Raw genomic sequence first — 10,609 nt, 5'->3', positions numbered from 1 at the left:
GATTGTTTTAAGTTTGCATGTTTGACAGTTTTGGTTATATTACTGAAATATATGTTACTGAGGTTGAATCTGATGTTTTAATGGATGATTAAGTTTGTATGATTTATCCCCCCCCTCTCATCTTGTTGGCTATTGGATCTATACTTATATTAAGTATCAGAACTATCAATTGGTATAAGAGCTCTAGAATCTGAAAGGAAAGTTTAAAGGCACTTGAGTTAAAGATCCAAAAATGTATAAGAGGGATGCACCGAAGTTGAACAAGTCAAGTTTCTCTACATGGTAGAAAAGGATGAAGCTACATCTATCAGGAGTTGGAGAATATGCTATATACTATATGGAAAATGATTTTGTCACACTGAGAACCTATCCATTGACTATGGAAGAGATAAAGGCAAAGCAAGAACATATTCAAGCAACGATTGAAATAACATCTGCATTGACCGATTCAGAGTTTAATGATCTAGAAGGCTGCAATGCTGCAAAGGCTATGTGGGATAAGCTCATATCAATATATGGAGGAGATGAACATGTTCAAAGAGCTAAAGTATATAGTCTAAGAGAACAACTTGAATCTATGAGGATGAATGAAGGTGAGAACATAACTCAGTATAGTACAAGACTAAAGGAGATTGTCAATCAAATCAAAGTAGTAGGTGGAACTATTAAAGAAAAGGATATAACAAGTAAGTTGTTAAGAACCCTTCTACCAGCTTATGCAATCTGAATCTCTGCAATCAATGAATTGAGGTCTGTACCTAATATGCCAATTTCTTTAGATGCTACTATTGGTAAGCTACATGCATTTGAATTGAGTAACTTTGATAACAGTGGATCTTCGGTAAATAAAGTTGAATCTACATTTAGTTCTTTTCATCTTGATGAATCTAATGATTTTAATGAAAGAAAGTATAAGTACTCTGAAGGAGATCACAGTGGAGCAAGTGAAAGATTTCGTAAGAACATGGAGGCAGTACACAAACTATATGAGGAAATCAAAAAGCAAGAAGAGTTTGAAGCACTATTAGCCAAAAGGTTACCGAGAGGCAAAGGTAAGTATAAAGGAAAGCTACCTTTGAAATGTTTCAATTGTGATAAGATAGGACATATGGCTTCTAACTATCCTGACAAAGATTCTACTGAAAGAAGAGATTACCGAGATGACAAACAGAAAGATAATCATTACAGAGGACACTGAGACTTCAGAAGAAGATATAGAAAGACATGCCTAATAGCTGATGAGGAATCTAACGATGATAAATCAAATGAGACTAATACAGAGGAAGTAGTTTATGTAGCTATGAAAGATGGATCAGATGAAGAAAGGTATGAAGAAAATGCCCTAATATCTCACATAAACACTAATGATTCTTGGATTATAGATAGTGGATGCTCACATCATATGACAGGAGATAAACACAAGTTTGTTATATTAGAAGATTATGATGGAGGCTATGTCAGATCTGGTAATGATGCAACATGTATGGTAAGAGGTAAAGGATCTATAAAACTTCTTGACAATGCAAGATGCAATGATGTTTATTGGGTTGAAGGTTTGAAATACAATTTGTTGAGTGTAGCACAACTAAACAACACAGGTTACCGAATAGAATTTCAAAAGGGAATTATCAAAGTTCATGACAAGAATGGAAAGTTAGCTACTACTGGGACACAAACAAAAGGTAACACATTTCACCTTGACTCAACTCATAACAAGTGTTTGCATGCAAAGTTAGATGATACCTGGTTATGGCATAAAAGGTTTTGTGATGTAAATTTTTATAACCTGATCAAAATAGGTAAGAAGCACCGAGTAAGAGGTCTACCGAGTCTTCAAAAACCTGAGAATGCTATGTGTCGAGGATGCCAGATGGGTAAGATGACAAGATCAAGCTTTACAAGTAAGTCTTACACTTCTAAGGGAATTTTAGATCTAGTGCACACTAATCTTTGTGGTACTATGAAAGTTCAAAGTTATTATGGTGATAAATATTTCATATTATTTGTGGATGACTATTCAAGGATGATGTCAGTAATGTTTTTAAAAGAAAAATCAGAAGCTTTTCAAATGTTTAAATGGTACAAGGCAAGAGTTGAAAATGAAACAAGAAGACAACTAAAATGTCTTAGATCAGATAGAGGAGGAGAGTTCACATCTGATGAGTTCAACTTATTCTGCAATGATCATGGTATTAAAAGACAAGTCTCTGCACTGAGAACTCCACAGCAAAATGGAATAGCTGAGAGAAGAAACAAATCTATTGTGGATTGTGCTCGAACATTGATGATTGAAAAGAAGGTACCACAAACATTTTGGAGAGAAGCAATAAGCATAGCAGTTTACACCTTGAACCAAGTTCAATTGAAGAAAGGTACTTTGAAGACACCATATGAAATCTAGTATGATAAGAAACCTAATGTTAGTTATTTTAAAATCTTTGGAAGTAGATGCTATGCTCACAAAGATGATAGAAATGGCAAGTTTGATTAGAAGAGTGAGGAAGGAACATTTCTAGGTTATTCTTCTACAAGCAAAGCATTTAAATGTATGATCAAATCATCTAACAAAATAGTAGAAAGTGCAAATGTGAAAATTGATGAATTTGCAGAAAGAAATGATGAAGGAAATTCCAAGGAACTAGAAGACTATGATGAATTTATCTATGTTCAACCGAGAAGTCTTACTGAGAAGACTGTTGAAGAAAATGAAGAGAATATCCAGTTACCGAGTGATGAAGAAGATCATAAAGAGCCTACCAAGCCTGTATTAGCCAAGTATGTCACAAGACATCATGCACCAAGTCAGATTATAGGAGATAAGGATGATCCAGTGATGACAAGGAACAAACTGAGACAGAAGACATGTTTGATATCTGAATTTGAACCAAGAATAGTGAAAGAGGCATTTAACAGTGAAGATTGGATAAATGCTATGATAGAAGAGATTGATCAAATCAAGAAGAATGACACATGGACACTAATCCCAAGACCAAAGGACAAAAATGTAATCGGTACAAAGTGGATTTTCAAAAACAAGCTAAATGAAAAAGGAGAGGTCATTCGAAACAAAGAAAGACTAGTTTGGAAAGGTTATGCTCAAGAAGAAGGAATTGATTATGGTGAAACCTTTGCATCTGTTTCTAGACTTGAAGGAGTAAGAACATTGTTGGCTTATGCCGCTTTCAAAAACTTCAAAATATATCAAATGGATGTCAAATCTGCATTTCTAAATGGAATATTAGAAGAAGTTTTTATTAAACAACCTGAAGGATTTGTTGAAGACAATAATAAAGATTAGGTATGTAAATTGAACAAAGCTTTATATGGTTTGAAACAAGCACCTAGAGCATGTTATGAAAGATTGCACTCTTATTTGATTAAGATTGGTTTTATAAGGACAAGTGAGAACAACAATATGTATATGAAGAATGATGATGGAATACTGATCTTAGCCATATTTGTTGATGATATTATATTTTATGGAAATGACTCTTTATGAAAGAACTTTGGAAATGAAATGAGCAAAGAATTTGTGATGTCATTAATCGGTGAGATAAAGTATTTTATAGGTTTACAGATATTGTAAATGAAAAATGTGATTTTCATTACTCAATCCAAGTACATAAAGGAAATCTTGAAGAAATTTGGAATGGAGGATTCAAAACTAGTAAGTACTCCTATGACTACCAACTGTAAATTATCAAAGAATGATGAATCTGCATCTGTTATGAGACACTTTATCGATCCATGATTGGAAAGCTACAATATGTTGTTCACAGTAGACCAAACATAGCACATGCAGTAGGTATAGTTGCAAGATTCTCTGCAGATCCTAAGGAAACACACATGACAACAATGAAAATAATTTTTAGATACTTGAAAGGCACTGAGGATTATGGCTTAGTATATCAGAAAGGAAATAATTTTGATTTAAAAGTTTATACTGATGCTGATTGGGTAGGCAACATTGATGATAGCAAAAGCACAAGTGGAGGAGCTTTCTTTTTAGGAGAAAGGCTAGTGAGTTTGCTTAGCAAGAAACAAGGATGTGTTTCATCGTCAATAGCAGAAGCTGAATACGTTGCTGCAACATTGAATTGTACCAATATTGCATGGATCAAACAATTGTTGGAAGGTATAAATGAGAAAGTTACCGAGCTAGTAATTATATTCTGTGACAATACTAGTGCTATTAATATTTCAAAGAATCCTATTATGCACTCTAAGACAAAGCACATATCTATCAAATATCATTATCTTAGAGAAGAAGCTCAAGAGAAGAAAGTGGTGCTGGAATATGTTAGCACAAAGGAACAAATAGCAGATATCTTCACCAAGCCACTACCAAGGGACACTTTTGAATATCTTAGAAGTAAGTTAGGGGTCCTACCCCTACTCACTGACCGAGTTCGGTGAAAGCATCAATCTGATGATTTTATCGAATATCTTTTGGGAGTTGATGCTGATTTATACACTTTAGGATGTTTTCTAAAGGTGTACAGGAATTATTACAGGAAATAATATAGGGAACAGGAATTGAAGACAAAATGCTCTGACCGAGACTGAATTGATACACAACAGCAGGAAATCACTTCATATAGACAAAAACTATGTTTTAGTTCTTTACTTTTTGGCATTGTTGTCAAAGGGGAGAAGACTAATATCAGAGGAGAAGACTTAAAGAAAAATGAGAAGACTACAGATTGGAAAGAAGACTGAAGAGAAATAGGAGAAGTCTAATGTATGGGGGAGAGCATTTCAGCATTTCAGAATCACAACAATTTGAATCTTTTAAGGTCAAATCAATTGGTTTTGCCATCAATGCCAAAGGGGGAGATTGTTGGCAATATAGCATTATAATAGACAATGAAAGATTGTTGGCATTTCATAAGGATATTGAGAAGGCTGTTGATCATTATGGATATAACTAATTAAGGATGTTTACTATCTTGATATTATTATTTTGCCATTGATGTCAAGAAATTGATTTTCTAATTCAGTATGATGTTGCCATATCTTGAGAAGTATGATTTAAAGAGTATATAGATGTCATTAAAAGACACGGGAAAGGATATGATGAATAAGGGGATGAATAAGGTATTCAATGGGCAACTAGTACCGAGTCAAACAATGGTGAGATCATGATGTTTTAGATTGTTTAAACATCATACATATGTTGTAAAATTGTAAAGGTTAATACTATACTATGTTATCAAGCAAAGAACCTAGTCGGTAAACCCTAAGGAACCTAGTCAGTAAACCCTAAGGTTATTGCTATCGGTTAATGAAGGTGGAATGTCTACCAAGTGAAGTTTAGTATTCACTAAGTTGTTACCGAGTTGTAACCGAGCTATAATAGAATGCATTAAATTTTTGCATGCATTATTTAATGAAGGAAGCTGATGAGCTGGAACTGATTAAATGATCGGTGAGTAGTGGATGAAGTTTGTTAATGAATCTAAGACAAAGGAAAGTCAACATGAAGATCTACAACTTAGATTGACCCACAATACCCTGGCACAAGTTTTGAGAAATGTATGCAAGTTCCAAGGCAGGGTAAAATGTTTTCAAATCAAAAGATGCATTGAACCTGGACAAGATCGAAGATCTAATGGCTATGATTGATCATGGGAAATGTGATCAAGGAGATTAAGTAGTTACCTAATTGTTTATAAATAGGAAACTATTGATAAACAATGTATGCGGGCAAGTGTATGCACAGGGATTCTACATAGTGATTACCGAGCACAGAAGCTTGAAGACCTGTTTGAATAATAGAGTATAGAAGCCCAGTAGATAGACAAGATTAGTTCTATGTCTAGATTGTATTGAACAAATAGGGATCTGCTTTAGCATTTTAGATGTGAAGTTGTAGATAGATTTTATTACTGTTATTTTGTGAAAGTGATAGAAAATCTCTTAACCGAGTGGACTTAATAGTCTTATTTGTAAAACCCTCTAGCAAGGTGACATTCTGATTAAGTGTTTGAAATCCTTTAACAAGGTCACTTCTAACAAGGTGAAGATCCTAATAGATCTAAGGGAAATCCCTTAACTAGGTCACATCTAGCAATGTGTTTGTAATCTTTAACAGGATTTTCTTTTAACCGAGCATACTCTAGAAGAGTATATTTCTTAGTGGGTCTAAAATCCCACAGTGGTTTTTCCCTATTTGGGTTTCCACGTTAAATCTGGTGTTATGAGGTTTATGATGTTTATATGCTTTTGAGTTTGCATGTTTGACAATTTTGGTTATATTATTGAAATATATGTTACCGAGGTTGAATCTGATGTTTTTATGGATGATTAAGTTTGTATGATTCACCCCACCCTCTCATCTTGTTGGCTATTAGATTTGTACTTATATTAAGTATCAGAACTATCATATATTACTCGTAATATACTAACTGTTGATCAAATAAATGAAGAAACATTCAAGGAGAAAATGGAAAAAGAAAAAGAGAAATTCTTCGAGGAAACAATAAAGAAGCACATGAAACATATTGATACTCTTTTACAAACAATGAGGGCAACAATTACGGAGTTTAATGAACTGTACAAAGATACTTGCAAGACAAATCTGTTGACAGTAGATATTGACAAAGAAATTAGTAAAGTTCAAAAGGAGATTAATAACATAGTTGATAATATAATTGGTTCATCTGAACCTATATCAGTTATTGATTAGGAAATTGCTTGATTTAGTGAAAAATTGGAGAAGAAAGAGAAAGAGAAGGAAAGGATAAAGGAAAAAGTGAGAGAGCTAAAGTGCAAACTCAGTCCTAAGTTAGATAATCTTTTCTCTCTGCGGAAAGAAATCTCTGAGGCACTAATTCAAGGTGAAAAGATGCCAGAAGAACAAATGCATCATCTCACTGGTACAATTCATAGAACTGAGGCAGCTATGAAGGACAATAACAGGTTTATTTAGAGCTTGAATTTGGTCTTAGCAAACTTATTCCAGATTGTAACCCAACAGTTAGAAAGTTCAAGCTGAAAACTATACTCATTTGACAATTTTGACAACCTTTGTGATTGCTGTCAAAGGGGGACTAGTAGGATAGAGAAAAATGATTATCAGGAGAGATCATTTGCTTAGGGGGAGCACACATTTTTGGTAAAAATTTTGGACTTCTTTTTGGATACAATTTTTGGATTTTTCTCATGAGTGTTGCCATCAATGCTAAAGGGGGATATTGTTGGCATTGCATACTCTAATGAGAATTGAAGGTGATTGAAGGTGTTTTCATTGATGGCAACCTTGCGGTATTGTGGAAACCAGTAGACACAACCACCGGGAGGCACATACAGTGGTAGACACTTCACCGATAATGACAATAATATTCACTGGCATCACAGCCGACAGGAACAACCTTTTGTATTTAATTGTAATATCTTTTGTAAGATGACATGGCATATTGTAATAGACTCATATATGTATGAGGTCTTATAAATCATTTTACAATGATAGATGAGAAAAAAGATAAGGCAACATGGATGTAGAAGTGATAAGTGAATATTAAGGCAGTTTTTGTATAAGGGTTTATGGTTATAGTATGAGCTTAAACCGGTACTGAACCTTGTATAGAAGATGTTGAATTATAGCAGCACATTATTTTTGATTCTCATAATCCATTTTGTAAGTCAGTGAGACTTGCTTTTGTAATTGAGTAGTGAGCTCTAAGCAGTTGGCCTTCTTGCATGTGCAGGCCCCTCTTGTAAGTAATATCCATTCATTGGCCAGTGAGTGAATATTGTGGGTCACAAATCCCACTGAGGTTTTTCCCACACTGGGTTTCCTTGTTAAACATCTTGTATTATGGTGTGCTTTCTATGTTGTGTTTATTGTTACTATATACTGCATTAATTCTTGTTTATCGGTACACTATTTTGGAATGCAAAATACTTAATAAAGTTAAATATTTTGTAAGAGGGTTAGATATTGATTCACCCCCCATCTTAGTATCTTTGAACTATCGTCAATCCTAAGAATTGGTATCAGAGCTTGGTCCTCTATTTTCGAAAGTCTAATAGCTTGAGGAATATTCTGACACCGGTACAGATGGAAAATTTAAGAAAGCAATTAGGAGCTTTGGTGGACTACGATGCAGAAAAGTTGAAGAATATCAAACTTGAAGATGATCTAAGGACTGCACAGGAATTCATTCAAGGACTTCACGAGAATCTCACTATTGCTAGAAATAAGAGAAAATAACTTCATGAGAAGATGCAGGGTAATGATGAAGAAAAAGAAACTCTTAATGAGCTTGTAAGCAAGATAAGACAAGAAAACATGACCTTGAGAAATTAAATGCAAGACATGACTATGAGATTTTGTAAAGATATTGAAGATAGAAAGAAGAATGAAGATGACTTGACTACAAGACTCAATGATGTTGGAGATGAAAATCTAAGACTCAGTCATGAAAATGATATGTTGAGGACAGATCTAATTCACATGGTACATGATAAAACTGAACTTATGAGAAAGAAGGAAATTTTGGAAAATGAGTTGGATACTGCAAATCAACATAAAGAGAAATTCAAGAAAAGTTCAGAAGAACTTGATGGTATGTTGAAAAGTTGGAAACCTAATGGAGACACTGACGGACTTGGACTTGAAGTTGGTGAAAGTTCTGGTACTGCAAACAATCATGATCACAATAAACCGGTAAGACAACCCAATGCCTACAAATTTAATGGGAAATGCTTTAACTATAACAAGTATGGTCATAGAGAAAATCAGTGTAGATCTAGAAACAATCAGAACATTAATGCACCCACCGATCAATGTTCCAAATGCAACAAAATTGGTCACAATTCAGAAAATTGCAGAATGAATGTAAGATGTCATGTTTGTGGAAGATTTGGGCACTTATCTAATCAATGTAGAACACAAACCGACATAGGATATGGAAAGGATATTTAGAAAAACAATGTGACTTGTTATGCTTATAACAAGATTGGACATATTGCAAAATTTTGTTGAAGCAAGACTTCATCGACAAATACTAAAGGATCCAGTTTGAAAGGCAAAGAGAAGGTTGATGAGGTAAAGAAATAATTTTCAAGAAAGTGGATTAGAAAGACAGGTCAGAATGTTGATGAGACTATTCCTTCACTAGCAGAACATAGTATTACTCCACCGACAGGAGACTCTTCATCCAACTGAAAAGTAACCCTTGGGGGTATTGCAACAAGTTGAAAATCATGTAATTTTACCCTTGGTTGATGGTGAGAAGATGAATTTCTTCTTTACTGACAGATGTGTTAAGTTTCACTTAACTGACGAACATTTAATGTGGTTGTTGGAGTAAAAGACATTATAATCTTTGATTTTCCCTCTTTTTCATTCACCGAGCATTCAAACTTTCAGAGAGCGTGAAAATTTGAGTGAAGGCATCCTTAGTGAGAAGTGAAGCAAGTTCTTTCAAGCATTCAAACCTATCAGGTAGATTAAGGTATTTATCAATGGCTTCCTCCTCTGCTTCAGAATTTATTGCAACCCTACTGTTGTGGAAGTAGTTAAATGCCCTAGACTCATTTTTAAGATTATCCCTGAGATAGCGAAATAGGATGATTCCCTAGGAGGTTTTTCAAAAATTCCAAAAGGTGTTGCATATGCTGAAGATTATAGAATCTATATTCATTACCATATTGAGGAATTAGGTTCAAAAGAAATATTGAAAATGTATAAAAATGTTATTTGTGATGAAAGTGGAAATGTGAAACCCGAAAATAAGGCTATTGAAACTTGAGGTTTTATGGAAATCCTTGACATCCCAGAATTTCCTAAGGAGGTAGTAAGGCTTGTGCTTAGCAGAGTTCATGGTGAATTATTTTGGCTAGACTATGTTTGTAAAATCACTAAGGAAGTAGTTAGGGCAATGACTGGCTTACCCTCCACCGATAGCATGCCAAATAAAACTAAAAAGGTTCCTAATAACACTATGATGACATTAACAGGAGCAACCTATGATAGCAGATCCCTGAGAGTGAATGATGTAAAAGATGTGAATATTAGATTCATAAGTATGATTTAGGTTATAAGGCCACCCATGTAAACTGACTCAACTCTATTTCCAGCCTTTGTATTAAAAGTGCATATGATATGGTCAATAGTGATGCAAAGATAGATGTATGTGAGTGGTTAAAGGATGAGTTAATAGATAATCTAAAAAAGATCAAAGGAGACAAGAAAGGTACTTTTCATTTTGGCAATCTTTTGGTATGTCTGATGTTGTATCTTACAAAAGAGGTTCCCGATATTGGTAAGAAAGACTTTGGTTTTGATATACTGGTAGGAAAACAACTGTTAGATATCTTCACCGGTGTGGGGAAAGATAAGGATAACAATATAACAGAGTACTTCAAAAAATTCAAAGCAAAAATGAAAACAAGAGAGAGATTACCACAAAGTATTGTAGATAAATATGAGAAGGAAATATGTTTTGTAATCAAGAAGGATGAGATCTGGATGAAGGCAGTTCTTCCTAGAACTGTATGGGTAATAGAAATGGGATATGAGGCAGATGTAAACATAATTGAAACTTATGCCAAAGCCCTATTAGAAGCCCCTAGAGAATTGGAAGAAAAGGTTTTTGGAAAT

Source organism: Cryptomeria japonica, chromosome 6, assembly GCF_030272615.1.
Source record: "Cryptomeria japonica chromosome 6, Sugi_1.0, whole genome shotgun sequence".
Lineage (NCBI taxonomy): Eukaryota > Viridiplantae > Streptophyta > Pinopsida > Cupressales > Cupressaceae > Cryptomeria > Cryptomeria japonica.
This window is presented reverse-complemented; position numbering follows the sequence as displayed.